The sequence below is a fragment of the Lissotriton helveticus genome, chromosome 3_1, assembly GCF_964261635.1.
Source record: "Lissotriton helveticus chromosome 3_1, aLisHel1.1, whole genome shotgun sequence".
Classification (NCBI taxonomy): domain Eukaryota; kingdom Metazoa; phylum Chordata; class Amphibia; order Caudata; family Salamandridae; genus Lissotriton; species Lissotriton helveticus.
This window is the reverse complement of record NC_136061.1, coordinates 1,427,618,033-1,427,640,579: the sequence shown is the minus strand read 5'-3', so window position 1 is coordinate 1,427,640,579 and position 22,547 is coordinate 1,427,618,033. Positions and strand designations below refer to the sequence as shown.

At 50.3% G+C, this 22,547-nt stretch overlaps 1 protein-coding gene across 1 annotated transcript in view; it reads left to right on the top strand.

The window, feature by feature from the left end:
- The window catches only part of PTPN4 (protein tyrosine phosphatase non-receptor type 4), a 1,253,225-nt gene that overhangs the window by 639,772 nt on the left and 590,906 nt on the right, over positions 1-22,547 (top strand). The gene's annotated exons all lie outside the window — the stretch shown is intronic.

Below are 22,547 nucleotides of genomic sequence, written 5' to 3'. Positions count from 1 at the left end.
GTTAGGTCTCTTAGAGACATATGATGCTAGAAGGGCTTCTAACCCAGGCCCCTCTAATCCAGAGGGGAGCATGCCCCCCTTAGAGGGTAATCCTAACTCCAACCCCCCTGAAACAGAGAATGTAGATGAGGAGGAGGAGGAGTCCTCTGGGGGTGAGGCAGACACAGGTCCAGTAGTAGTCAGCAGACTCACCAGGGCCAACTTAAGCCTACATGAAGGTGCTACTGGGGGAGCCCCAAGACCACCCTCAAGCAGGCCTAACCTTGGGAATAGACTAGTTAGATCTCACTCCAGAGGCTCAAACATATCTATTCACACCCATGTCTCTCAGGCATCTTCTCAGAGAGGGATGACATCCCCTCAGAGAAGAGAGCATGAAGCAAAGATGAGGGAAGTTAATCTGATGATTGAAAGGGAAGAACTTGCCCTTGCCAAAGAGAAACTTGCCTTTGCCAGAGAGCAACAGTTGAGTGGGGTAGTCCCCACTGGTGGCAGCAATATCCCTAGGGATAGAGAAAGGGGTTTTGATACTAGAAACCTGAGTAAAATAGTGCCCTCCTATAAGACAGGAGATGATATCCACAAGTGGATAACCGCTCTGGAGAGAGTCTGCAAAGTACAGCAGGTACCCCAGAGTCAGTGGGCAGCTATATTGTGGCTCTCCTTTGAAGGCAAAGGTAGAGATAAGCTCCTCACTGTTAGAAATGAGGATGCTAACGATTACCAAGTCTTGAAAACTGCACTGATTGATGGGTTTGGCTTAACAACTGAACAGTACAGGTTAATGTTCAGAGACACCCAGAAAACTCAGGCTCAAGATTGGACTGACTTTGTTGATTGTGCCACTAAGGCTTTGGAAGGCTGGTTACTGGGAAGTAAAGTTACTGATTACACAGGATTGTATAATCTAACTATGAGAGAGCAAATCTTAAATAATTGTCAGAACCAGTTCTTGCATCAGCACCTGATTGACTCAGATCTGACCTCTCCCCAAGAATTGGGAAAGAAGGCAGACAGATGGGTCAGAACCAGGGTCAAGCAGCAGAACCAGAACCAGGGTGGTGGCCAGAAGAAAGCGGACCAGAAGGGTAATAATGAGAATAAGCAAAATGACCAGAAGTCTTCAACAGGGCCCCAACATTCTAAGGAGGGTGGGTCCCAGAATTCCCAAAAGAAGAAGAATGATGGTCATAAGAAACCATGGTGCCAATACTGTAAAAGTAAGACTCACTGGTTTAGTGAGTGCACCAAGAAAGGCCAAACTCCTACCACTACTGTCCCTACAACACCTGCACCCCCTAGTACAGTTAGTAGTGGTAGTGTACCTCCCAAGGCTATAGTTGGGTTAACCATGGGAACTGAGGTGGGTTCTGACTTAGTCAGAATTCCTACTCAGGCAGTTCTTGTTTGTACTGGGGACATGGATATGACCCTTACTGTAAGTCCTAGTACTCTGGGCAAATACAGACAAACGCCTTTAATCAATGGAAAAATGGCTCAGGCCTACAGGGACACATGTGCCAGTGTCACTATGGTGACACCAACATTTGTGGACCCTGACCAGAACATGCTAGGTTCAGATTACCTAGTGACCAATGCTAGTAATGTCACTACCAATCACAGTATGGCAGTTGTTAATTTCTCCTGGGGAGGGGTAACTGGCCTCAAAAGGGTTGTAGTTAGTTCAGACTTCCCAGTGGATTGTCTTTTGGGCAATGATTTGGAATCCTCACTGTGGTCAGATGTGGAGTACAGGACTCATGTAGAAATGCTAGGTCTCTCCTCACATGTCCTTGCTGTGACCAGGTCACAGGCCAAGAAATGCCCAGCTGAACAAGTGCTGGATCCTGGAAGAATGGACCAGACACTACCCAAGAGGAAGAGCAGTAGGGTAAGGCTGAGCCTTCCCCCCCTGCCTCGGGTTAAGGATCAGCCCTCTCAGGAGGCTGACCCAAAGACCCCAGAAGGAACTGTCCTAGAAGAGCTTGAACCTGAACAGGTTGAGTTTCTTGGGACAGGGGGACCTTCCAGGGCAGACTTGAGGCAGGCACAGTTGGACTGTTCCTCCCTTGAACCCCTCAGAGAGCAGGCTGCTGCTGAGGCTGCAGGGAATGCTACAGGTGCCCACAAAGTATATTGGGATGATGGACTCCTATACTCTGAGGCAAGAGACCCCAAGCCTGGTGCTACCAGGAGGCTGGTCATCCCCTTGTCTCTTAGAGGTTTCCTTCTCACCTTAGCCCATGAGATTCCCCTTGCAGGTCACTTAGGCCAGAACAAGACTTGGGCCAGGCTTGCCCCACACTTTCACTGGCCTCATATGTCTGAAAACACTAAAGAGTTTTGTCGCTCATGTGTCACCTGTCAAGCCAGTGGCAAATCGAGTGGCACCACAAAGGCCCCCTTATACCACTACCTGTGGTGGGGTACCCTTTGAGAGAGTGGGGATAGACATTGTTGGACCAATGGACCCCCCCCAACAGCATCTGGGCACAGATTTATACTGGTGGTAGTGGATCATGCCACCAGGTATCCAGAAGCTATTCCCCTTAGGACCACTACAGCTCCTGTAGTGGCCAGGGCCCTACTTGGAGTTTTCTCCAGAGTGGGGTTTCCTAAGGAGGTTGTCTCTGACAGAGGTGCAAACTTCATGTCAGGATACTTGACTGCAATGTGGAAGGAGTGTGGTGTAAATTACAAATTTACCACACCCTATCACCCACAGTGCAATGGGCTTGTTGAGAGATTCAAAAAGACCCTAAATGGGATGATAAAAGGGTCACCTGAAAAGCTTAGGCGAAGATGGGACATCCTTTTACCCTGCCTCCTGTTTTCTTACAGAGAGGTCCCACAGAAGGGGGTTGGCTACAGCCCTTTTGAGCTTCTGTTTGGGCATCCTATAAGAGGACCCCTATGTCTGGTGAAGGAAGGATGGGAGTTACCTCTCAAAAAGCCTAAACTTGACATAGTGGACTATGTACTTGGTCTCCGCTCCAGGATGGCAGAGTACATGGAGAAGGCATCTAAAAACCTTGAGGCCAGCCAAGAACTTCAAAAAGCTTGGCATGACCAAAAGGCTGTCCTAACTGTTTATCATGCAGCACAGAAGGTGTGGGTGTTGGAGCCAGTGGCCCCAGCAGCTCTCCAAGACAAATTGTCTGGACCCCATACCATCATTGAGCAAAAGGGAGAGGTCACCTATCTGGTGGACCTTGGAACTCCCAGGAGCCCCCATAGGCTGCTTCATGTGAACAGCCTCAAGGCATTTGTCAACAGGGAGGACATGGGCTTGCTCATGGCCACAGATGAGGGGCAGGAGGAAGAGAGTGACCCTCTCCCAGACCTGCTCACTCAGAACCCTGATGATGGGTCAGTTGATGGTGTAGTCTTTTCTGACAGCCTCTCTGAACGTCAACAAGAGGATTGCAAACAGGTTCTTCAATCCTTTAGACAAATGTTCTCACTGACACACCCATGAGGTGGACACTGGTGACAGTCTGCCTGTCAGGAGTAAAATCTACAGGCAACCTGACCACGTCAGGGACTGCATTAAGAAAGAAGTTCAAAAGATGTTGGAAATGGGAGTCATTGAATCCTCAGAGAGCCCTTGGGCTAGTCCTGTAGTTCTAGTGCCAAAACCTCACATCCAGGATGGTAAGAGAGAGATGAGGTTTTGTGTAGACTACAGGGGTCTCAATGCTGTCACTAAGACAGATGCCCATCCAATACCTAGCAGTACAAAAGGGGGTGGTGATGGACGGAGCATCTGAACCAATCAAACACTCACACCCAGTCAAAAGATCTGGGTTTGATCCATCACCGATCTTTAGCCCACTCTGCCACCTCAGTTCAGACATGGCTATATGCAAATTAGTCTGACCCTGTGCCTCATGGGAACAGTCCAGCCCGTACTGCCAAGCCATGCCTTCCCTGGACCGGAAACAAGCTTCCGAGGACCGGTTTCTGGCATTCCAGCCGTCTTCAGCCCGGCTTGCTTGAATCCAGTTGCAAAGTGAGCAAGGGACTCACGTCTGAGCATACCCTGCCACACTTATGGCGGCCAAAAGCAGTACAAAAGGGGATGGTGATGGACGGAGCATCTGAACCAATCAAACACTCACACCCAGTCAAAAGATCTGGGTTTGATCCATCACCGTTCTTTAGCCCACTCTGCCACCCCAGTTCAGACATGGCTATATGCAAATCAGTGTGACCCTGTGCCTCATGGGAACAGTCCAGCCCGAACTGCCAAGCCATGCCTTCCCTGGACCGGAAACAAGCTTCCGAGGACCGGTTTCTGGCATTCCAGCCGTCTTCAGCCCGGCTTGCTTGAATCCAGTGGCAAAGTGAGCAAGGGACTCACGTCTGAGCATACCCTACCACACTTATGGCGGCCAAAAGCAGTACAAAAGGAGGTGGTGATGGACGGAGCATCTGAACCAATCAAACACTTGCACCCAGTCAAAAGGTCTGGGTTTGATCCATCACCGTTCTTTAGCCCACTCTGCCACCCCAGTTCAGACATGGCTATATGCAAATAAGTCTGACCCTGTGCCTCATGGGAACAGTCCAGCCCGAACTGGCAAGCCATGCCTTCCCTGGACAGGAAACGAGCTTCCGAGAACCGGTTTCTGGCATTCCAGCCGTCTTCAGCCCGGCTTGCTTGAATCCAGTGGCAAAGTGAGCAAGGGACTCACGTCTGAGCATACCCTGCCACACTTATGGCGGCCCAGGATGCTTGTTTCCGGTCCAGGGAAGACATGGCTTGGCAGTTCGGGCTGGACTGTTCCCATGAGGCACATGGTCAGACTGATTTGCATATAGCCATGTCTGAACTGGGGTGGCTGAGTGAACTGAAGAATGGTGATGGATTAAACCCAGATCAGTTGACTGGGGGTGAGTGTTTGATTTGTTCAAACGCGCCGTCCATCATCCCCTTTTGTATCGCTTTGTTCGCCCTAAGTGTGGCAGGGTATGCTCAGACGTGAGTCCCTTGTTCACTTGGCCACTGCATTCAAGATAGCCTGGCTGATGAGGATTATGAATCCGAAACCGGTCCCAGGATGCTTGTTTCCGGTCCAGGGAAGACATGGCTTGGCAGTTCGGGCTGGACTGTTCCCATGAGGCACAGGGTCAGACTGATTTGCATATAGCCATGTCTGAACTGGGGTGGCTGAGTGAACTAAAGAATGGTGATGGATTAAACCCAGATCAGTTGACTGGGAGTGAGTGTTTGATTTGTTCAAACGCTCCGTCCATCATCCCCTTTTGTATCGCTTTGTTCGCCCTAAGTGTGGCAGGGTATGCTCAGACTTGAGTCCCTTGTTCACTTGGCCACTGGATTCAAGATAGCCTGGCTGATGAGGATTATGAATCCGAAACCGGTCCCAGGATGCTTGTTTCCGGTCCGGGGAAGACATGGCTTGGCAGTTCGGGCTGGACTGTTCCCATGAGGCACAGGGTCAGACTGATTTGCATATAGCCATGTCTGAACTGGGGTGGCTGAGTGGACTAAAGAATGGTGATGGATTAAACCCAGATCAGTTGACTGGGGGTAAGTGTTTGATTTGTTCAAACACTCCGACCATCATCCCCTTTTGTATCGCTGCATCCAATACCTAGGGCAGATGAACTTATAGACAAGTTGGCTTCTGCAACTTTCTTGAGTACATTTGACCTAACAGCTGGTTATTGGCAGATCAGGTTAGCTGAGGATGCCAAGGCCAAGACAGCATTTTCTACCCCAGGAGGTCATTACCAATTTGTGGTGATGCCCTTTGGTTTGAAAAATGCACCTGCCACTTTTCAAAGGTTGGTGAACCAAGTTCTCACTGGGTTGGATGACTTTTGTGCAGCATATCTGGATGATATTGCTGTCTTCAGCTCCACCTGGGAGGATCACCTGATCCACCTGAGGAAAGTTTTGGAGGCCCTGCAAAAGGCAGGCCTCACTATCAAGGCCACCAAGTGCCAGATAGGGCAGGGTCAGGTTGTGTACCTGGGCCAATTTGTGGGTGGAGGCCAGGTTCAACTCTTGGAGAGCAAGATACAGGCCATAAAGGACTGGGCTCCTCCAACCGCCCAGACACAGGTCAGAGCTTTCTTGGGCCTGTCTGGTTACTATAGGAAGTTTGTCAAAAATTATGGGTGCATTGTGACACCACTTAATGACTTGACAAGCAAGAAAATGCCAAAGAAAGTTCAGTGGACAGTTAGCTGTCAGAAGGCATTCGATGACCTGAAGCAGGCCATGTGTACTGCACCTATTCTCAAGAGTCCTGACTACTCCAAAACCTTCATTGTCCAAACAGATGCATCTGAGTTGGGTGTGGGAGCTGTTCTATCTCAACTGAATATTGATGGTCATGACCAGCCCATTGCTTTTATAAGTAGAAGGCTGACCCCTAGAGAGAAACGTTGGTCAGCTATTGAGAGGGAGGCCTTTGCTGTGGTTTGGGCCCTGAAGAAGTTGAGGCCATACTTGTTTGGAACTCACTTTAAGATTCAGACCGACCATGAGCCCCTCTTATGGCTAAATCAGATGAAGGGTGAAAACCCCAAACTTCTTAGGTGGTCCATTTCCCTACAGGGGATGGACTTTACAGTGGAGCACAGACCAGGGACTGACCATGGCAATGCAGATGGTCTCTCCAGGTATTTCCACTTAGAACAGGAAGATTCACCTGGTCAAGGCTAGTTTAATGTCCCTAAGTTTTGGGGGGGGGGGTTATGTAGGAGAGTGGGGTCTGCAATCCTATGGTCACCCCAGATTTTTGCTTTTTGCTTCACTGGTTTACGATTTTTCCTGGCTGTGGGCCTGCTAATCAGACCCACAGCCTAGCTGTTCTCTCTCTAAATTTACATCCATGTACTTTAGGTACATTTACCAATTGGTACTGGGCCACCTTATCAGTCCCTGTACAGTGTACCTTAGGTACCCAGGACATAGGTGTACCCAGGGCCTACCAGGGGCTGAAGCATGTATTATGCCACCCCTGGCTGGCCATCTAAACAGACACAACTGGCTGGCAAGACAGCTGGGGCAAGGTGGTGTAATCACCCCTTGCTGTAGATATAGTTACCTATATCTAACACTAAAATGGACACATATATTCCTATCAGTCACTCCTATGGCAGGCCTTATCAATCCTGAAGGCAGAGTGCTTGAAATTATGTGAGATGGTGCTCTGGCATGAGCTGAGCCTGTCTGCAGCTTGCGGAACCAAGTCCTTATAGCTGTTCCATGATAACGCTATACCATATACTCTTAAGTGCATTATAATCCTCGCGGTTAAATGCTAACTTTGGTATAGCATTATCAAAACATGTCGAGTAAGGTGTCATACGAATTGGAATACTACCCCCTCGCCAATTCTGGCGAAGGCGGTAGCATTCCACCCTTCTAGAGGGACACGACATGTATGTAACTGTGAACCCCGGTTAAAGTTCACTCGAGCCTTGGCATCACAAAATGGATGCTGCCACCACAGACACAAGTCTGACCTCCTGCTGCTGGGAGTCCTTCCAGCGAGGGAGGCTTGGACAAAGGGTTTCCTGCCTTGGGAGGTGCTAGCACCACCCCAGACAGGATTTTGTGTATTGGGTAGGATAGGCCTGAAAGGAATTAGACATGCCTGGGGCACACAAGGTGTCCTGTGCATACACCGGTTCAAACCAGTTGCTGGGGCATCCCTGCCTCAGCTCTGGCGCGAAACCGGACAAAGGATAGGGGGTGTAACCACCCCCCTTCCTGGTCCCACCCAGGGGAGGGACCTAGTCAGTAGTGCAGCCCCCTTTAGCAGAATAAAGGTAGGAGCTGGTCCCATTCCAAATTAGATTAATCCTGAACTACTCGACAAGAAGAAACTCTGGACTTCGACGTTCTGCTCCACAGAAGACTGAAGCAATCTTCCTTGTGGGCAAGGAGTGTCCACCATGCAACTGCAGGCACCATCAAGCGTCCAGCGGCTTCCCTTTGTCGTCTTCCTTCCAGGATCCAGACTTCAGAGCCCGACGAGACCCAGATTCCCAGACCTCTCCGACCTCTACCTACATCTGCAGCAAAGCTGAGATTCGTGGGTGCAACGAGACACGTGGACCGGCCATTTTGAAAGAAACTGCACTTCGCTTATGGATTCACTGCTTTGGGTTACATTATGACAATAGCAATATAAATGCAATCGATTATATCATTTGTAAAGCGAACTACTCGCCCGTGAGGGCCTCAAGGCTGTGGGGTGGGTAATACTGCTACTGCTCAAAAAGCCAGGTCTTGAGGTGTTTTCTGAAAGTCAGCAGGTCTTAAGTCTGCCGTAGGTGAATGGGGAGGGTGTTCCAGGTCTTGGAGGCGAGATGGGAGAGCGATCTGCTGCCGGAGGTCGCTCTTTGGAAGCGGGGGACTGTGGTGAGGGCGAGGTCGGCAGAGCGGAGCTGGCAGTTGGGGGTGTAGAAGCTGAGTCGTCTGTTGAGGTACGTTGGTCCGGTGTTTTGAAATGCCTTGTGTGCGTGGGTGAGGAGCTTAAAGGTTATCCTCTTGTTGACCAGGAGCCAGTACAGGTCTCTCAGGTGGGGTGTGATGTGGCTGCGGTGAGGGATGTCGAGGATCAGGGTTACAGAGGCGTTCTGGATGTGTTGGAGCCGTCTCAGGAGTTTGGCCGAGGCTCCTGCGTAGAGGGCGTTTCCATAGTCCAACCTGCTGCTGATGAGGGCCTGGGTGACCGTTCTTCTCGTTTCAGTGGGGATCCACTTGTAGGTCCTGCGGAGCATGCGGAGGGTGTCGAAGCAGGAGGAGGAGCCGGCGTTGACCTGTTTAGTCATGGAGAGGGTGGATTCGAGAATGACCCCTAGGTTGCATGCGTAGTTGGTGGGTGTTGGGGCGGTTCCCAGTTGGGTCGGCCACCAGGAGTCGTCCCAGGCCGAAGGGGTGGATCCGAGGATGAGGACTTCCGTCTTGTCCGAGTTTGGCTTCAGTCGGCTGTTCCTCATCCATTCAGCGACGGCCTTCATTCCTTCGGTGAGGCTGTGCCGCCGGACGACGTGGGCGATCGGTGCCATGTAGATGTTAAAAAGAGTTCGGCTGAGGGATGAGCCCTGGGGTACGCCGCAGATGATCTCGGTGGCTTCGGAGCGGAAGGGGAAAAGGCGGTCGCTCTGTGTTCTGCTGGAGAGGAAGGAGGTGGTCCAGTCAAGGGCCTTCTCCTGGATCCCGGCGTTGTGGAGGCGTGTTCGTAGTGTGTGGTGGCAGACCGTGTCGAAGGCAGCTGACAGGTCCAGGAGGATGAGGACCGCCGTTTCTCCGTTGTCCAGCAGGGACTTGATGTCATCGGTGGCGGGCGATAAGGTCAGTGTCAGTGCTGTGGTTGCTGCGGAACCCCGGACTGGGAAGGGTCCAGGATGTTGTTCTCCTCAAGGTAGCGTGTCAGTTGGCCATTGACGGTCTTCTTGATGACCTTTGCCGGGAACGGGAGCAGGGAGATGGGTCGGACGTTCTTAAGGTCCTTGGGGTCCGCCTTGGGTTTCTTGAGTAAGCCGTTGATCTCGTCGTGCTTCCAGCACGCCGGGAAGGTTGCTGTCTCGAAGGAGGTGTTGATGACTTTCCGGAGATGGGCTGCGATGGCTGTGCTGGCTTAGCTGGAGATGTGGTGTGGGCATGGGTCTGATGGAGATCCGGAGTGGATGGTGTTCATGATCTTGATGGTGTCGTCGTCTTTGATGTTGGTCCAGGAGAGCAGGCGGTTGGTGCGGATGGTGGTCGTGGGGGCGGAGGTCTCAGCGGTTGTCAGGGTTGTCGTGGCGTTGAAGCTGTCGTGTATGTCTGCGATCTTGCAGTGGAAGAAGGTGGCCAGCGAGTTGCACAGGTCTTGCGAGGGTGGGACGTCGTTGGTGTTGGAGAGTCAGGAAGCACAACTTTTTGAGTCCAAGTCTTTGGTCAGTGGTTTTTGAGAATGTAGTTACTCCCAAAAATTAAAAAAACTTATTTTAACGCCATGCCCATGCAATGGAAGTCAATAGGTTTAAATTGTCCTCAAGAATGTTATTGGTTAAGACCTTTTGACTTTCTGGAGTTCTCGCTCGTTTTTATGTTCTTTCAAATCAGTAAGAAGTAATTTGAGCGCTAAGCACTTATCTGAGTTTCCTTGGTGATTTCAATGTCTAGTCAGCTGCAAGAAAAATACATTGTGCCATAAGCAACTCCTGCTGTGTATCGGGGCTTCACAGCTCCAGGTATTTTCCCTGCTGGTTTCTCAATGCAAGTAGTACGAGACAAGGGTAGCCCAATTTAAGTGAACCTGGGGTGGAACAATGTTTCAGGAAACAATGGTTCTTAAGTGGCCAAAAAAGGTCCAAACAAGGGGGGACGCAAGGGTAGTATCAGAATTCGGGATAATTGGCTTATGTATGATACTTAATATCTCAAGGAGCAATACTTAGTATGACCAGGGACACATCAGTCAGAATAATATTTGTTATTTAATTTATGAAAATATGCAAGAAATAATTCAGGTGCTCACATAAAGAAGTGACAACAAGCGTGTTGTGATAAGTGGTGGTGACTTTAAAATATATACATCGCATTGACAACAGATAATAGAACTTCTCATGAATAAATTGTATTTTCTGAAACACAGTTTCTCAATGCAAAGCACAGACCCCAGAAGGGTGTTGCTTTTATAGCCTCCGCACCCAGGATGACCGCCAAGACCGCTAGATTTTATGAGAGCTCAAGTTCTCCCGAGATTTAGATATTACTTGCCCCACATGACATTAGTCTCTTAAAGGTTAATTGCAGCTCTTAGGAGTCCCCAATGAGGTCCTGGTGAGCCTGGAGAGGCGAAACCTTACTGTGAGAAGTTGGCCTGATATGCAGTGCTCACTATTCTAGTGATCACTATGTATCATTCCAAACGACCCTTATTGATGATTGGTTGTAAGTCAACCTGATAGACCAGCTATCCTAGTAGCATGGACAAGAGCAGTCTTTCGGCTAAACTCTAGAGGGCGTTTTAAGCCAGCTGTTTTACCATCACATTTACCCCTTGAACACCAAGTGAAAGGAAACCACACAAGTTGTTATGAAAATAAAGTATATTTATTTATAACAAGACTACCCTGAACTCTTTATGAGTCAGGGAGCTAAGCACAATACAAAACTCTTATGAAAACACTTTAAGTTGCACAATTTACACAAATGCCCGAAGGGCACGAAAAACCATATACTACAAAAGTGGAATGCGAATTACTAGCAGGTAAGTAACTATTCTCAGAGGCTTTGGGATCGCTAGGACTAGACTACTGAACCTTTAGATTACGAGCAGGAGGCCTAGGGAGATCGGGTGCAGAGTGTGCACTCTCACGCGGGATGCGGAACAAAGTCTATGGAGGCTAGTAAATGCAAAGTTACAGTTATCGGACGAATCCGACTAGATAGGCTGGAAACGAAAAAGGATCTGGACACTTAGATAGTTAAGCTATGTTGGAGCACCGAAATGCTCAGGTTACCTAGCCCAGGGGCTGCGGCTGCATAGGTCTGAAAAGACGTCGGGAATCCTCGTTGCAGTCTATGGAGCCTGAAAGAAGAAGTTGCTGGCAGGCGACCAGTGATGAAGTTCGATGTGATCCAAGCCTGGATCGATGAAGATGGATACCTGTAAGCAGAGGGGACCAAGTCCTGAATCACTAGCCAGTGATTAGGTGGGCACCAGGATGGCACCGGGCGAAGTCACCTCGACCAGGTGAGTGGGCGACGCTGGGCTCTGCAGTCTCTCGGACCAGGAGGCGTTGTCGGCGACCAGGATGGAGGTGCGAGCTGTCCCACGAAGGTGTCTGCTGTCGACGTCGCTGGACCCAGGATTGGGGCAACAACTCTCGGCAAATGCAAGCCCACGCGGTGGACTCAAGATGGCGTCTGGAGTGGACCAGGAGGGTCCGGGGTGCTCCTCTGTTGGAGGGGAGCAAGGGCCAGTCTGGAGCAACCAGACCAGCGGTGTGGTCGTCGGGGTTCGTCGTCAGAAGGGCCACTAGCCAACGGGCAAGTGACCTGGACAACGCGGTGAGCAGCAAAGAGCAGAAGGGCCCCACGCAGATCTCGTGGATGCAAGGGGGCTGGACTTCGGTGCTGGAGCTGCTCAGGGTCGGGGCTTCTCAAACCCCAAAGCACTCACTCGAGGATCCCTCGGCGGTCGTGCTGGGCAAGCGTTGTGCAGTCTTGAAGATGGCCGGTCCCTCGAGGTCTCGTCACACCCACGAATCTCAGCTGGGCTGATGATGCAGGTAGAGGTCAGAGGTGCCAGGGAAGCCGGTTCTCGTCGAGCTGGGCAGTCTTGATCCGGAGGAGAGACTTACAGCAAACCGCGATGCTTGGATGGTGCCTGCGGGTGCAGGGTGGCTACTCCTTAGCCACAAGGGAGAGTCTTCAGAAGTAGTTCAAGAGTCCTTTCGTGGAAAGTAGTCAAGATTCAGAATTATCTAATTTGGGAAGGGGGCCTGCTCCTACCTTCATTCTCAAAAAGGGGGCTTCCACGCGACTAGGTCCTGCCCATGTGTGGGACCAGGAAGGGGGGTGGTTACACCCCTCTCCCCTGCCGGACTTTCCCCAGCTCAGGGGCTGGTGTGCCCCTGGAACTGGTTCAAACCGGCCTATGCACAGTGAGCACCGGGGTGCCACTTGCAGTCACCTTCCTCTATAGCCCTGCCTACCTGGGATACACAACCTCGTCTGGGATGGTGCTAGCACCGCCCCTGACAGGAAACCCTTTGTCCAAGCCTCCCGCGCTGGAAGGACTCCCAGCAGCAGGAGGGCAGACTTGTGTCTCGGTGGCAGCATCCATTTTGTGGAGCTGAGGCTATGTTCAACTTTAACTGGGGTTACAGGCTACCAACATGTCTTCTCCCTCTAGAGGGGTGGAATGCTACCCCCGTCGCCAGAACTGGCGAGGGGGTAGTATTCCAAAGCGTATGACACCTTACACGACATGTTTAGATAATGTCAGATCAAAGTTACCATAACCGCGAGGATTATAAGGCACTTAAGAGTATATGGTCTGACGCTATCATGGAAACGGCTAAGGGATAGATCCCGAAAGCCGCAGATAGGCTCAGCGCATGCCAGAGCACCATCTCACACGATTCCAAGCACTCTGCCTTCAGGATTGTTAAGGCCTGCCATAGGAGTGACTGATAGGAGATCTGTGTGCCCATTCTAGGTTTTAGATATAGGTATACTATATTTAAAGCAAGGGGTGATTACACCACCTTGCTCCCAGCTGTCAAGCAGCCAGTTGTGTCTGTTTAGTTAGTCAGCCCAGGGGTGGCATAATACATGCTGCAGCCCCTGGGAGACTTCTGGGTGCACCTCTGCCCTGGGTACAGGGACTTGGAGAGGGCCCAGTGCCAATTCAGTACCTGGGTACAATTTGGAATAGAGAGAACAGCTAGGCTGTGGGTCTGATTAGCAGGCCCACAGCCAGGGAAAGTCGTAAACCAGTGAAGCAAAAAACAAAAATCTGGGTGATCATAGGATTGCAGACCCTACTCTCCTACATGACCCCCCCCCCCCCCCCCCCAAACTTTGGGACAATAAGCTAACCTTGACCAGGTGAGTCTTCTTGCTCTAAGTGGAAATACCTGGAGAGCCCATCAGCATTGCCATGATCAGTACCAGGTCTATGCTCCACTGTAAAATCCATCCCCTGTAGGGAAATGGACCACCTAAGTAGTTTGGGGTTTTCACCCTTCATCTGATTTAGCCATAAGAGGGGCTTATGGTCGGTCTGAATCTTGAAGTGAGTGCCAAACAAGTATGACCTCAATTTCTTCAGGGCCCAAACCACAGCAAAGGCCTCCCTCTCAATAGCTGACCAATTTTTCTCTCTGGGGGTCAGCCTTCTGCTAATAAAAACAATGGGCTGGTCGTTACCATCAAAATTCAGCTGAGATAGAACAGCTCCCACACCCAACTCAGAAGCATCTGTTTGGACAATGAATGTTTTGGAGTAGTCTGGACTCTTTAGGGTAGGTGCTGTGCACATGGCCTGCTTTAGGTCATCAAATGCTTTCTGACAGCTTGCTGTCCACTGAACTTTCTTTGGCATCTTTTTACTTGTCAGGTCATTAAGTGGAGTCACAATGGACCCATAATTCTTGACAAATTTTCTATAGTAACCAGTCAGGCCCAAGAAAGCTCGAACCTGAGTCTGGGTGGTTGGAGGAGCCCAGTCCTGGATGGCCTGTATCTTGCTCTCCAATGGCTGAACCTGGCCTCCACCTACAAGGTGGCCCAGGTATACAACCTGTGTCTGCCCTATCTGGCACTTGGTGGCCTTGATAGTGAGACCTGCCTTTTGCAGTTCCTCTAACACTTTCCTCAGGTGGACCAGGTGATCCTCCCAGGTGGAGCTAAAGACAGCTATATCATCAAGATATGCTGCACAGAAGTCATCCAACCCAGTGAGAACTTGATTCACCAGCCTTTGGAAGGTGGCAGGTGCATTTTTCAAACCAAAGGGCATTACCACAAACTGATAATGCCCACCAGGGGTAGAAAATGCTGTTTTGGGCTTGGCCTCCTCAGCTAACCTGATTTGCCAATATCCAGCTGTCAGGTCAAATGTACTTAAGTAGTTGGCAGAAGCCAATCTATTTATAAGTTCATCTGCTCTTGGTATTGGGTGGGCATCAGTCTTAGTGACTGCATTGAGACCCCTGTAGTCTACGCAAAACCTCATCTCTTTCTTACCACCCTGGGTGTGAGGCTTTGGCACTAGAACTACTGGACTAGCCCAAGGGCTATCTGAGGGCTCAATGACTCCCAGCTCCAACATTTTCTGCACTTCTGTCTTGATGCAGTCTCTGACATGATCAGGCTGTCTGTAGATTTTACTCTTGACAGGCAGACTGTCTCCAGTGTCAACCTCATGGGTACACCAATCAGTTTGACTGTGTGTCAGAGAGAACATATGTCTAAAAGACTGAAGAACCTGTCTACAATCTTTTTGTTGATGTTCAGAGAGGCTGCCACAAAAGACAACACCATCTACTGACCCATCATCAGGGTTCTGAGTGAGCAGGTCTGGGAGAGGGTCACTCTCTTCCTCCTGTCCCTCATCTGTGGCCATGAGCAAACCCATGTCCTTCCTGTTGACATATGCCTTGAGCCTGTTTACATGGAGCACCCTGAGGGGGCTCCTGGGAGTTCCAAGGTCCACCAGGTAGGTGACCTCTCCCTTTTGCTCAATGATTGTGTGGGGCCCAGACCATTTGTCTTTGAGTGCTGCTGGGGCCACTGGCTCCAGCACCCACACCTTCTGTCCAGGCTTGTACACAGTCAGGACAGCCTTTTGGTCATGCCAAGCTTTTTGGAGTTCTTGGCTTGCCTCAAGGTTTTTAGATGCCTTTTCCATGTACTCAGCCATCCTGGAGCGGAGACCAAGTACATAGTCCACAATGTTTATTCCAGGCTTTTTGATAGGTCTCTCCCATCCTTCCTTTACCAAACAAAGGGGTCCTCTTACAGGATGCCCAAACAGAAGTTCAAAAGGGCTGTAGCCAACCCCCTTCTGTGGGACCTCTCTGTAAGCAAACAAGAGGCAGGGTGTCAGGACATCCCATCTCCGCCTGAGTGGTTCAGGTAGTCCATGAATCATCCCTTTGAGGGTCCTGTTGAATCTCTCAACAAGCCCATTGCACTGTGGGTGATAGGGTGTGGTGAACTTGTAGTTGACACCACATTCCTTCCACATTGCAGTCAGATATCCTGACATGAAGTTTGCACCTCTGTCAGAGACGACCTCCTTAGGGAAACCCACTCTGGAGAACACTCCAATTAGGGCTCTTGCCACAACAGGTGCTGTAGTGGTCCTAAGGGGTATAGCTTCAGGATACCTGGTGGCATGATCCACTACCACCAGTATAAACTTGTGCCCTGAGGCTGTCTGGGGTTCCATTGGACCAACAATGTCAATCCCCACTCTCTCAAAGGGTACCCCCACCACAGGTAGTGGTATGAGGGGGGCCTTTGTGGTGCCACCTGACTTACCACTGGCTTGGCAAGTGACACAGGAGCGACAAAACTCCTTGGTATCTTCATTCATGTGGGGCCAGTGAAAGTGTGTGACAAGCCTGTCCCACGTCTTGTTCTGGCCTAAGTGACCTGCAAGGGGAATTTCATGGGCCAAGGTAAGAAGGAAACCTCTCTGAGACAAGGGGATGACCAGCCTCCTGGTTGCACCAGGCTTGGGGTCTCTTGACTCAGAGTACAGGAGTCCATCATCCCAGTATACCTTGTGGGTACCTGTGGCATTCCCTGCAGCCTCAGCAGCAGCCTGCTGTCTGAGGGGTTCAAGTGAGGGGCAGTCCAACTGTGCCTTTCCCAGGTCTTCCCTGGAGGGTCCCCCTGAGCCCAGAAACTCAACCTGATCAGGTTCAAGCTCTTTAGGCTCAGTTTCCCTCAGTTCTTTGAGATCAGCCTCCTCAGAGACTTGATCCACAACCTGGGGCAAGGGGGAAGGCAATGCCTTAACCCTACTGCTCCTCTTCTTGGGAGGTGTCTGGTCCATAGTTCCAGGATCCAGCACCTGTTCAGTGGGGCATCTTTTGGCCTGTGACCTGGTCACAGCAAGGACAGGTGCTGGCAAGCCTAACATTTCCATGTGAGTCCTCTGCTCCACTTCTGACCATAGGGATGTTTCCAAATCATTGCCCAACAGACATTTTACTGGGAGGTCTGAACTAACCACAACCTTCTTTGGGCCACTTACCCCTCCCCAGGAGAAATCAACAACTGCCATACTATGATTGGTAGTGACGTTGCTGGCATTGGTCACCAGGTAATCTGCACCTTGCATGATCTGTCCAGGGAACACAAAGTTAGGTGTCACCATTGTGACACTGGCACAAGTGTCCCTGTAGGCCTGAGCCATTTTTCCATTAATTAAAGGTGTCTGCTTGTATTTGCCCAAAGTATTGGGACTGGCATCAGGGGATATATCCACACCCCCTGTACAGACAAGGACAGCCTGAGTGAGTGTGCCAACTAAGTTGTCAGACCCCTCAGTTCCCAAGGTTAACCCAACTATTCCCTTGGGAGGTGCACTACCATTACTGACTGTACTAAGGGGTGCAGTTGCCTTAGGGGCTGTAGTGGTAGGAGTTTGCCCTCCTCTCTTGATGCACTCCCTAAACCAGTGAGTCTTACTTTTACAGTATTGGCACCACCTTTTTGACTGGCCTTCTTGAGTCTTCCTTTTTCTGCTGCGAAGCCTGACCCCCACCCTCTTTGGTTTGTTGGGGACCTGTTGAAGACTTCTGGTCATTTTGTTCACTCTTGTTACTACCCTTTTGGTCTGCTTTCTTCTGACCACCCTGGTTCTGAGCCTGGTTCTGCTTGACCCTTGTCCTGACCCATCTGTCTGCCTTCTTTCCCAATTCTTGGGGAGAGGTCAGATCTGAATCAACAAGGTGCTGATGCAACAACTGGTTCTGACAGTTATTTAAAATCTGTTCTCTCATGATCAGATTATACACCCCTGTGTAATCAGTAACCTTGCTACCCAGCAACCAGCCTTCCAAAGCCTTAGTGGCACAATCAACAAAGTCAGCCCAATCCTGAGACAGAATTTTCTGGGTGTCCCTGAACAGCAACCTGTACTGCTCAGTGGTTAAGCCAAACCCATCAATCAGTGTATTCTTCAGGACTTGGTAATTGTTAGCATCCTCTACTCTAGTAGTGAGGAGCTTATCTCTACCTTTGCCTTCAAAGGAGAGCCACAGTATAGCTGCCCACTGACTCTGGGGGATGCACTGGACAGTGCAGGCCCTCTCCAAAGCAGCCATCCATTTGGGGATGTCATCCCCTTGTTTAAAGGGGGGCACTATCTTACTCAGGTGTTTAGTGTCTAAACTCCTTTCTTTATCTCTAGGGATATTGCTGCCACCAGTGGGGACTACCCCACTCAACTGTTGCTCTCTAGCAAAGGCAAGCTTCTCTTTGGCAAGGGCAAGTTCTTCCCTCTGGATCCTCAGATTAGCCTGTTTCATCCTTGCTTCATGTTCTCTTCTCTGAAGAGAAGTCAGTCTCCTCTGGGGAGAAATCATTCTCCTCTGGGAAGAGGCATGAGAGTGCACAGATCTATTGGAGTCCCTAGAAGGAGATCTATCTCTTCTAACTCCAAGGTTAGGCCTCATTAGGGTCAGTACTGGGGGGTCCCCCAGATCCTTCCCTAAGTAGGTCTAAGTTGGCCCTAGTAAGTCTGCTGACTAGCTCAGGCCTGTTGTCTGCCTCATCCCCAGAGAGTTCCTCTTCTTCCTCCTCCTCAACTACATTTTCAGTGTCAAGGAGGTCTGGATCACCAAGGGTACCCTCTAAGGCTGGCATGTTCCCATCTGTATGAGAAGCTTTCCTAGCATCATATGTCTCTAAGAGACCTAACAGAAAGGGAGTGGTGGGGTAGGTCTAAGTTGGCCCTAGTAGGTCTGCTGACTAGCTCAGGCCTGTTGTCTGCCTCATCCCCAGAGAGTTCCTCTTCTTCCTCCTCCTCAACTACATTTTCAGTGTCAAGGAGGTCTGGATCACCAAGGGTACCCTCTAAGGCTGGCATGTTCCCATCTGTATGAGAAGCTTTCCTAGCATCATATGTCTCTAAGAGACCTAACAGAAAGGGAGTGGTGGGGTTAGACCCCTGTTTCAATTTCCTGGAGGTACACAATTGTCTCATCTCCTGGAAACTGAGAGCTGCATATCTTGAGATGACCTGTGGAGGGTCACTAGCCACTAGGGGAGTCTCTGAAGACTCTCCATGGGTAGACATGCTTCTAGTGTGGTGTAAGTGATGCACCTACCTACACTATGGGTTTACCTACTGATCCCTTGCTAGAGTTGTAGTTTAGGGTGTGCTAAGCCCTATTACACTACAACAGCTGGTTCAGTAGAACTCAGAGTATTATAAGCTAAGTTATATGTACCTATGTACCTATGTGATCTTTCAAATGATATTCTTAGGATACGTGTGTGGTAAAACAGCAAGCTCAAATCCCAACCGCTGACACCAATGTGAGAAGTTGGCCTGATATGCAGTGCTCACTATTCTAGTGATCACTATGTATCATTCCAAACAACCCTTATTGATGATTGGTTGTAAGTCAACCTGATAGACCAGCTATCCTAGTAGCATGGACAAGAGCAGTCTTTCGGCTAAACTCTAGAGGGCGTGTTAAGCCAGCTGTTTTACCATCACATTTACCCCTTGAACACCAAGTGAAAGGACACCACACAAGTTGTTATGAAAATAAAGTATATTTATTTATAACAAGACTACCCTGAACTCTTTATGAGTCAGGGAGCTAAGCACAATACAAAACTCTTATGAAAACACTTTAAGTTGCACAATTTACACTGCCCGAAGGGCACGAAAAACCATATACTACAAAAGTGGAATGCGAACTACTAGCAGGTAAGTAACTATTCTCAGAGGCTTTGGGATCGCTAGGACTAGACTACTGAACCTTTAGATTACGAGCAGGAGGCCTAGGGAGATCGGGTGCAGAGTGTGCACTCTCACGCGGGATGCGGATATGGAGGCTAGTAAATGTAAAGTTACAGTTATCGGACGAATCCGACTAGATAGGCTGGAAACGAAAAAAGGATCTGGACACTTAGATAGTTAAGCTATGCTGGAGCACCGAAATGCTCAGGTTACCTAGCCCAGGGGCTGCGGCTGCATAGGTCTGAAAAGACGTCGGGAATCCTCGTTGCAGTCTATGGAGCCTGAAAGAAGAAGTTGCTGGCAGGCGACCAGTGATGAAGTTCGATGTGATCCAAGCCTGGATCGATGAAGATGGATACCTGTAAGCAGAGGGGACCAAGTCCTGAATCACTAGCCAGTGATTAGGTGGGCACCAGGATGGCACCGGGCGAAGTCACCTCGACCAGGTGAGTGGGCGACGCTGGGCTCTGCAGTCTCTCGGACCAGGAGGCGTTGTCGGCGACCAGGATGGAGGTGCGAGCTGTCCCACGAAGGTGTCTGCTGTCGACGTCGCTGGACCCAGGATTGGGGCAACAACTCTTGGCAAATGCAAGCCCACGCGGTGGACTCAAGATGGCGTCTGGAGTGGACCAGGAGGGTCCGGGATGCTCCTCTGTTGGAGGGGAGCAAGGGCCAGTCTGGAGCAACCAGACCAGCGGTGTTGTCGTCGGGGTTCGTCGTCAGAAGGGCCACTAGCCAACGGGCAAGTGACCTGGACAACGCGGTGAGCAGCAAAGAGCAGAAGGGCCCCACGCAGATCTCATGGATTCAAGGGGGCTGGACTTCGGTGCTGGAGCTGCTCAGGGTCGGGGCTTCTCAAACCCCAAAGCACTCACTCGAGGATCCCTCGGCGGTCGTGCTGGGCAAGCGTCGTGCAGTCTTGAAGATGGCCGGTCCCTCGAGGTCTCGTCACACCCACGAATCTCAGCTGGGCTGATGATGCAGGTAGAGGTCAGAGGTGCCAGGGAAGCCGGTTCTCGTCGAGCTGGGCAGTCTTGATCCGGAGGAGAGACTTACAGCAAACCGCGATGCTTGGATGGTGCCTGCGGGTGCAGGGTGGCTACTCCTTAGCCACAAGGGAGAGTCTTCAGAAGTAGTTCAAGAGTCCTTTCGTGGAAAGTAGTCAAGATTCAGAATTATCTAATTTGGGAAGGGGGCCTGCTCCTACCTTTATTCTCAAAAAGGGGGCTGGCACGCGACTAGGTCCTGCCCATGGGTGGGACCAGGAAGGGGGGTGGTTACACCCCTCTCCCCTGCCGGACTTTCCCCAGCTCAGGGGCTGGTGTGCCCCTGGAACGGGTTCAAACCGGCCTATGCACAGTGAGCACCGGGGTGCCACTTGCAGTCACCTTCCTTTTTAGCCCTGCCTACCTGGGATACACATAACCCTGTCTGGGATGGTGCTAGCACCGCCCCTGACAGGAAACCCTTTGTCCAAGCCTCCCGCGCTGGAAGGACTCCCAGCAACAGGAGGGCAGACTTGTGTCTCGGTGGCAGCATCCATTTTGTGGAGCTGAGGCTATGTTCAACTTTAACTGGGGTTACAGGCTACCAACATGTCTTCTCCCTCTAGAGGGGTGGAATGCTACCCCCGTCGCCAGAACTGGCGAGGGGGTAGTATTCCAAAGCGTATGACACCTTACACGACATGTTTAGATAATGTCAGATCAAAGTTACCATAACCGCGAGGATTATAAGGCACTTAAGAGTATATGGTCTGACGCTATCATGGAAACGGCTAAGGGATAGATCCCGAAAGCCGCAGACAGGCTCAGCGCATGCCAGAGCACCATCTCACACGATTCCAAGCACTCTGCCTTCAGGATTGTTAAGGCCTGCCATAGGAGTGACTGATAGGAGATCTGTGTGCCCATTCTAGGTTTTAGATATAGGTATACTATATTTAAAGCAAGGGGTGATTACACCACCTTGCTCCCAGCTGTCAAGCAGCCAGTTGTGTCTGTTTAGTTAGTCAGCCCAGGGGTGGCATAATACATGCTGCAGCCCCTGGGAGACTTCTGGGTGCACCTCTGCCCTGGGTACAGGGACTTGGAGAGGGCCCAGTGCCAATTCAGTACCTGGGTACAATTTGGAATAGAGAGAACAGCTAGGCTGTGGGTCTGATTAGCAGGCCCACAGCCAGGGAAAGTCGTGAACCAGTGAAGCAAAAAGCAAAAATCTGGGTGATCATAGGATTGCAGACCCTACTCTCCTACACTTAGCACAGCCAAAACAGAATAACACCTGAGATCATTTGACCAGTTTAGAGTTGCAGGGAAGTAATGATAAGACTGTTTACAAGGCCCTGGTGAATGTTGGGCGATGCCAATGGTTTTTCCAAGACGAGCACAGTCCTACTGTGTCATCCTGTGAAAGTCTGGGGTTCATGATTCGTGGGCAGTGGCGCTGGTGGGCACAGGAGTTCCTGATATTACCGGAGTAGTGTGCATGGCATGGGCAGGCACGGGGATTCCTGACTCTAATTATGTCAAATAGACAAATACTCTGTTGAGTTCTGTCCTTTGTAACCAATGGAGTCCTTCTGGTTCTTCGGCCCACTGCCATCTTGCATTAGTCGCTCCATATGTCAGATTGTTGGTGCATTCCTATTCGTGGTAGATTTGGTGTCGCTGAAAAAATGATTTTCAGAGCAGATTGAGTTGTGTGACAAATGGCAACAACGTCAAGAGCTGGCCCAGGGTTGTCCCTTTGTGAAATATTGGATCAGTGTACAACGTTTGACAGTAATGCCAGGGGAATGCTAGAAAAAAACTAGGCCACGAGTACTTTATAGATTTGCTATAATGCTCTTCCCACTTCAGTGATGCTCCATGTAGGGAGGTTGCTCTGTTTCAGAAAAAGGGATTATTGGACCACCCGGTACCTGAATTGATTGCAAGCATGCACTTAACTACTGTTGTACAGTTTTTAAGATTCATATCATCAAAGTTTGTGTTTTGACAGCTAGAAGGCCATCTCCTAAAACTCCCAATTGCAGTCATTGTTTTGTAATCTGTCCATTGTACCTTG